The sequence below is a fragment of the Moschus berezovskii genome, chromosome Y, assembly GCF_049115385.1.
Source record: "Moschus berezovskii isolate FMDL1 chromosome Y, NW_MosBer_1.0, whole genome shotgun sequence".
NCBI classification, from domain to species: Eukaryota; Metazoa; Chordata; class Mammalia; order Artiodactyla; family Moschidae; genus Moschus; species Moschus berezovskii.
The window spans coordinates 63,472,522-63,480,236 of NC_142489.1; positions in this window are offsets into that span (position 1 = coordinate 63,472,522).

A 7,715-nucleotide genomic window follows, 5' to 3' on the forward strand; every position below is an offset into this window, starting at 1 on the left:
GGAAAACAAGCGCTGAACTAACGAATGACGTTTTTTACAGATGACAAAAGCCTGGAAGTTTAAATTACATTAGACGGCTGCTGTAAATCTCTTTTGAGCTGCATTATTTAAAGGTTTCACTCATTAAAACCTAAATACTGTATCTAAGTTTTATAACATGTGCATAAAATATACTAAACAGATTTTCAAATTTCCTCCATTTTCTCACGTTTATATTCATTACCCTACAAATAATCTTTAAAATACACTTACATTCAAAAACTTCTGCAATGCTAAGTCATAAAAGCCACAAAAGAATAAAATACTTTGTTGAGGGAAATTTAACCTGTGGGCTTTTGTGGTAGAGTAAGAATCATGGCGCCAAACTGAATAATGTTAACTTTTACGAACATTAAAATTTGACCGTTTTTGTTAAAATAATCAACAGTTCGACATTTGAAAACTTTAAAGTCATGTAAGTAAAATGGTTAGGTATATTGGTTAAGTTTTCCAACTACTGTCACTATCTCGGAGAAAAACTGTTTAAAGAAGTGCACGTGAAACCAAACGGAGCCTCGGCTGTTACATCGCGATGCACAATTTGCACACCCAAGGCAAGGGAGAAAACCTAAGTTATACACCAAAGCAATATCCCACGACTAGCAGCCGGAAGCCGAGAGAGAAAAGCTGGATTACGCACCAAAGCAACAGGCCCCACAACTAGCAGCCCCAAGCCAAGGGAGAAAAGCCGGTTTGCACACTGAAGCAACAGTCTAGCGCACTAGCCGCCCCAAGCCAACGTGGGTGGGGAGGTGCGGGGGTGGACCGAATTACACACCAGTGCAACATTCAGCCCGGAGAAGGAAATGGCAACCCACTCCATTGTTCTTGCCTGGAGAATCTCAGGGATGGCAGAGTCTGGTGGGCTGCCGTCTATGGGTCGTTCAGAGTCAGACATGACTGAAGCGACTTAGCAGCAGCAGCAGCAGCCCCAAGCAGAGGGAGAAAAGCCGCGTTACCCACCAAAGCCGCATTCCGCACAACGACCAGCCCCAAGCCAATGTAAAAAAGCCGAATTACACACCAGAGCAACCTTCTGCACGATTAGCAGACCCCAGCGAAGAGAAAAAACACGTATTACACACCGAAGAGGCAATTCGCCCAACAGGCCCAAGGCAACCGAAAAAAAGCCGCATTATTCACCAAAGCAACATTCTGCAAGACTAGCGGCCCCAAGTGGAGAGAAAAAAAGCCGCACCAAGGCAATATTTCGCCAGCAACCAAAGCAAACTTCCACATGACTGCTGCTGCTGCTGCTGCTGCTAAGTCACTTCAGTCGTGTCCGACTCTGTGTGACCCCACAGACGGAAGCCCACCAGGCTCCCCCGTCCCTGGGATTCTCCAGGCAAGAACACTGGAGGGGGTTGCCATTTCCTTCTCCAATGTGTGAAAGTGAAAAGTGAAAGTGAAGTCGCTCAGTCGTGTCCGACCTTAGCGACCCCACGGACTGCAGCCTACCAGGCTCCTCCATCCATGGGATTTTCTAGGCAAGGGTACTGGAGTGGCTTGCCATTGCCTTCTAGCGAGTTCATTTCTACTTTTCACTTTCACACATTGGAGAAGGAAATGGCAACCCACTCCAGTGTTCTTGCCTGGAGAATCCCAGGGACGCGGGACTTCCCTGGTGGGCTTCCGTCTGTGGGGTCACACAGAGTCGGACACGACCGAAGTGACTTAGCAGCAGCAGCAGCAGTCCCAAACCAACGGAAAAAAGCCGCATCACACACCAAAGAAACACTATGCGAGTAAAAACAAAAGCCGCATTACACACCAAAGGAACACTACGCGAGAAAAAACAAGAACACACCAAAGTAACACTAGGCGAGAAACGAAAGTAATATTCCACGCGCTTAGCAGCCCGAAACCAACGGAAAAAAGCCGAACTGCAAACCAAAGCAACATTGCACGAGAAACCAAAGCAACATTCCACGTGACTAGCAGCCCCAAACCAACGGAAAAAAAAACGAATTACACACCAAAAGCAGCCAAGATTCCGCACTAGTAGCCATAAGCGGATGGAGAAAAGCCCAGCGTTATATACCAAATAAAAGAAAGCAAAAGCAGCTTTCTCAGTCCCAGGGAAGGAGTATATGCCCAGTATATCTTCCCACGGCCAACATCCAGACGTTTCAAACCCCCTTCTTTGCCCACCCCCACCCTCCTGTCCATCCCCCAGCCCTCCATTCAGACAAAAGGACTCTCCACCTTCACTGGCTTTCCATGGCTACTTCAGGCACTGATTCTCCAAGGAATAAAAATTAAAGATACTTTTCAAGAATTAAACTGATAAGACTTTTCAGGAGAAGGTACACACACACACACACACACACACACACACACACACATTTCACTCAGTTATTAGTTCTTACAGGAAAAGGCCTGACAGGAAAAAATCAGTCTGAGTTACCATTTTTCTCCAGTAAACACGGACGCTATAACTATAAACATGTTCTCGTAGGGTCTAAATCTGTTTTCCAATCTTAAAATGTGCAACGCCGTACCTTTTTTCGCCTCGTTCTTGCGAACACGCAACACCAACCTTCCTCAGCTGACCGCTAGCTAAACTACCGTTGAAGGCGGCCGTGCCTCTTCCGTCAAGAGCATAAGGAATCGGATGTATGGCGCCAGGAGACGAGCGTAAGAAACCCGGATGTATAGCGAGCTGAGCCTCAGGGAAAGTAGGACAGGAAGAGAATACAGAGGCGGGGGAGGGGTAATTGGAGACCTTTGAGGGAAAGTCTAAAAAATAATAATAAAAGAAGAAGAGCCAAGTGTTCTATGTTTCTTTTTTAATGAATAGATTTACCACTCGCCTTAACTTAATTACTATAAAATACAGAAGAGAACTTTCACCATCACATGTTTTTCGTAATTTATTGCCGTCTCAAATGTCGCCAATATGATCACGCTTGCCTGGCATATTCTTTAGTTGCGTGTGATTTTCTTTTTTCTTCATACAAAACAAAAGTAATAATAAAATTAAGAAAACATAAGGAAAATACTCAAAACATTTAGGAGTCAAAATCTTAGTGTCTTTGAAGTAAACACATTTGGAATTTTCTCAGTAAGCAAATACAGGTAATGCTTTTCACTGAAAATTCAAAAATTAACAAAATGAAGAGATCCACTAAGGAAAATTTCTGCAATTTCTGTCACCTCAGCTTCTGTGTAATAAATACGCTTTCAGCTAATGCATGTCTATACCCGATAAAAACTGGAAAAATTGTAACCTTTTAAAATTGATAAATTATTTTATAAATTATAAAATTTATAAAATTATAAAGTTTATAAATTGTAAATTATTTTCCCTAATATAAAATTCTTCTTTCTAGGAATTAACATGCAAAATCATATGTAATAGAAGAAAATACACTTAATGCAAGACAGAACTAAAACTTATTTTCCAAGGCTTTCCCTAGAATTTATCCACATAGTTTATATACTCATATATAATATACATGCATACACGCTCATAGATACATAAATATTTACATATGTATATATTCATACATATATAAATTTTAATATACTTGTATATTTATATTTGGAAGTATACTAGATTTTACTACTTTTAGAAAAGCAATACTGTAGCTCCATTTTCAGTGTTTATGTCTTATTTTAATACTGATGTCTACTAATCTTTATAATACTTCCCCATTTACAAAAATACTTAGAATTTCTTAGTAAGCTGTTATAAGTAAGTAATATAGTGTTGGCTGGTTCTCCCCTTTGAGGGCTCTAGCCATGTTCCATTCTCTCTGAGAAATGTGAGGAATCCAGATTTCTGTGTTAGGTGCATGTAAGGCAGAATCTTCCTGACACCAGCATGGACCTTAAACACTTGAGGGTCTGGAAGGACCACTGATTTTTCTCAACTCTTTTCTAGCATTTGCCAGCCCTGGGCAGGCACTGATCTGAATCCTCTTTCTCCCTGTGTCATTCCCCACTCCCTCGTCCCCTTCCTTCCTTCTACCACTCTTGGATGAATGGATATTTGTGATGCTAGCTGTTTCATTTTGTTATTGCTGTTTTCCTGTGAATCACACATATTGCAGCAAATTTTGAAAACTCAGCATTGGCCACAGGATTGAAAGAGGTCCGGTTTTCATTCCAATCCAAAGAAAGGTACACTAGTAAAGTAATGCTCAAAATTCTTCAAGCCAGGCTTCAACAGTACATGAACCATGCATTTCCAGATGTCCAAGCTGGATTTAGAAAAGGCAGTAGAACAGGAGGTCAAATTACCAAAATCATAGAAAAAACAAGAGAGTTCCAGAAAAACATCTAGTTCTGCTTTATTGACTATGCCAAAGCCTTCAACAGTATGGACCACAACAAACTCTGGAAAATTCTAAAAGGGATGGGAATGCCCTAAATTTTGACCTGTTCTCAACTTGTAGCAAGCAGTAACATACTAAGGTAGAACATACTTCCTAACAGCTTATACTGAGAATAAGTTGGCAGAAAGAGAAATTTTCTCTTAGAAAGATGATATTTTACTTCCTGCTCACCCATTTGCTTGTGCCCCCATAAGCTTCTGCCTAGTTTCTCCTAGGCTAGGAAAATCATTCCATAATCATTATGGAATGATTATGCTCATTCCATAGTCTTAAAAAAAAACAACAACTTACTTTAAGAATTCTGTTTTATTTTAAAATATTTGCAGATTCTGAGATGGAAATGTTCTTCTATTTAATTCTCTTTTTAAATAAACTTCTTACCAATGTCTCAGTTTGTTTTTCCACTTTTGAGTGCTATGACACAAATGAGTTTTGACATCCTTTGTCCTCTTCCAGTGGACAATGGACAAGAAAGAGTAGGCCATCACATTACTAGAAAACAGACATACGAGTATATTAATAATAATTTCTAAATATCATTAAACATCAAGTGTGTTCAAATTTTCATTCATCAACAGCAAATACAAATCTTTATCCTCCTAGAAATGCTGAGAAAAGCTAAGGGTTCTAACCCAGGATTTGCATCTCTCAATTGAAAGGGTATACATATTACTCTTGAATACAACTCCTTCACCCTACTTGGGGAGTTAAACTGAGGTACTCTCTTCAGTGCCCAAGGGCAGACAGGACTATGAGATCGATAGTTCTTTATAGGCTGTTCCTATTTCCCAGGAACTTGGGCCTGAGCAGACGACATCAGGAGAGATGGTCAGCTTCTACCTAAGATATCAGAACAAGACCCCCAGTTTGAGAAATTCCTTGTCTTTCTGTCCTTGCCATTTATTTGGTCTTTCTTTGCTGAATTTTCATCTCTATCTACTCCACCATCACTTCTGCTGTCCTTAAAACTTTCACCATTACAACAGTAGGTCTCTACTGCAAGCCTTACGTTATATTAGCTGTTTAAAAACTTATTTTTATCGAAGTATATTTGATAACAATGTTATGTTAACTTCAGGTGTACAGCAATGTGAATCAGCTACACATATACACCTATCTGCTCTTCATTAGATCATTTTCCCATATAAGCCATGACAGAGTATTGAACAGAGTTCCTTGTAATAGATACTAGTAAGTCCTTATGAGTTTTATATATATATATATATATATATAGAGAGAGAGAGAGAGAGTAGTGTTTATATGTCAGTCCCAGTCTCTAAATTTATCCCTCTTCCTTTCTTTCATTCCCTCTTGGTATGTTACCTCTTTGTCTTCCTCTACACATGAACCATTTCCCCTGTAAGAATTCCTCTGTCCCTCCAAGGACAGAGGAATTGTCCAAATGTACCTGACTCCTTCATTTGATTTTTCTATTCACTTTCCTTTGGAAAACTGCAGTTTCTTGAAATTCCTATACTGAATAAAGGGCATCATTTGTCTTGAAACTTAGTATGGGCTAGCTTTAAATTCCTCTCTGGATATCAAAAGGAACCTCCATGAACCTCAGTGATTTTCAGAATGAGTAATGTATACTTCCATTGTAACATAACCAAAAGGTTTTTCAGGCATCTTACTGTTTTCAGTTATACTCAGTTGAGTTCAGTTCAGTCGCTCAGTCGTGTCCGACTCTTTGTGACCCCATGAATCACAGCACGCCAGGCCTCCCTGTCCATCACCAACTCCCGGAGCTCACTCTGCCACAAAACCACATGTTCCTTGTCTTGTTGTGTGAATATAGTATACTGAGATGGTCCCAACTATAATGCAAACTTTACTTGGAACTTCTGATTGTCATGCAGTCAAAAACCTGGGAACTTTCATCTTCCAAAATGGATGGTATACTACTTCCATCACAACAGGTCATATGAACTCTAAAATATGAATCCTTTGGACAACCATTTTAATGAACCCTAGGTAATTCCTAATGAGTCATATTTATGACAACCATGTATAAGTTTCACTTTAAGCTCAGTTGTTGGTTATATATTACTTTTTGACCTTAAGTAATTGTCCTTTTAATTTCATTCCTAAGAAGACTTTTCATCAACAGTTATTAGTCCAAAACATGCTCAACCGATGATACAGCTACTATTTTGAGGACGATAATATGATGATGATTCACATTTTCCTAAAGTGAGTCTAGGAATCTCAGGTTGAATCTGGGTTCATTGCAGTGGGCTCATGGTTTCTTAAATAGGGTTGCCCTAGTAGTTCAGCCGGTAAAGAATTCACTTGCAATGCAGGAAGCCCTGGCTCAATTCCTGGGTTGGGAAAATCCCTTGGAGAAGAGATAGGATACCCACTCTGGCATTCTTTGGCTTTCCTGGAGGCTCATATTGTAAAGAATCCACCTGCAATGTGGGAGACCGAGTTTGATTCCTGTGTTGGTAAGATCCCCTGGAAGAGGGCATGGCAACACACTGCAGTATTCTTGCCTGGAGAATCTCTATGGACAGAGAAGTCTGGTGGACTACAGTCCATGGGGTCGTGAAGAGTCAGACACAACTGAGCAACTAAGCATGTAGGGCTGAACTGAAGTGGGTTTCAACGAAAGTCAGTTCAGAGTTAAAGGGCTCCACCCACGGCTTCACAGGTAAAGACTTTGCTTGCAATAAAGGAGACATGGGATACAGGTTTGATTCTTGGGTTGGGAAGATCCCCTTGAAGCAGGAAGTGAAAACCCACCCAAATATTCTTCTCTGGGAAATTCCAAGGACAGAGAAGCCTGATGGGCTACAGTTCATGGTATCAAAAAGAGTCAAACACAACTGAGAAACAAAGCACAAAGCACAGGGTTCCTAAATCGGGACGATATCGTCAGAAGTTAAATAGGATTCTAGAACCAGTAGACTGTCCAGTGTACCACGAGGTAACTTGGAGGTTACTGGAGAGGTGTTTGATTCCCCTGAAGTGGGTTTATGCTTCTCTGAAGTGGATCTGGAAAATCGTAAATTGCTTCTGGAATCTTCTCACCTGGCCACTGAGGATCTGAGATCCCTGACGTGTTCCTTGAGATGTCTGGAAATAAACTGGTTCCCTCACACAAGTTCTGGTTCTTAACAGTAGCCCTGTGGACCGCAGATGTGGGCCTAGAATCCCCAGAAGCAGAACATGGGTGTCCTATATGAGGCTCAGTCTTCTATATTTAGTCACAGATCTTCTGAACCGAGTCTGGATCCCATAATGTTGTTTCGGAGTTTAGGGAGGTGGTCTTGAATGCTAAGAGGTGAACAGCGATTCCTAGGAGTGATTTGAGGCACCATGAAAAGAAATGGT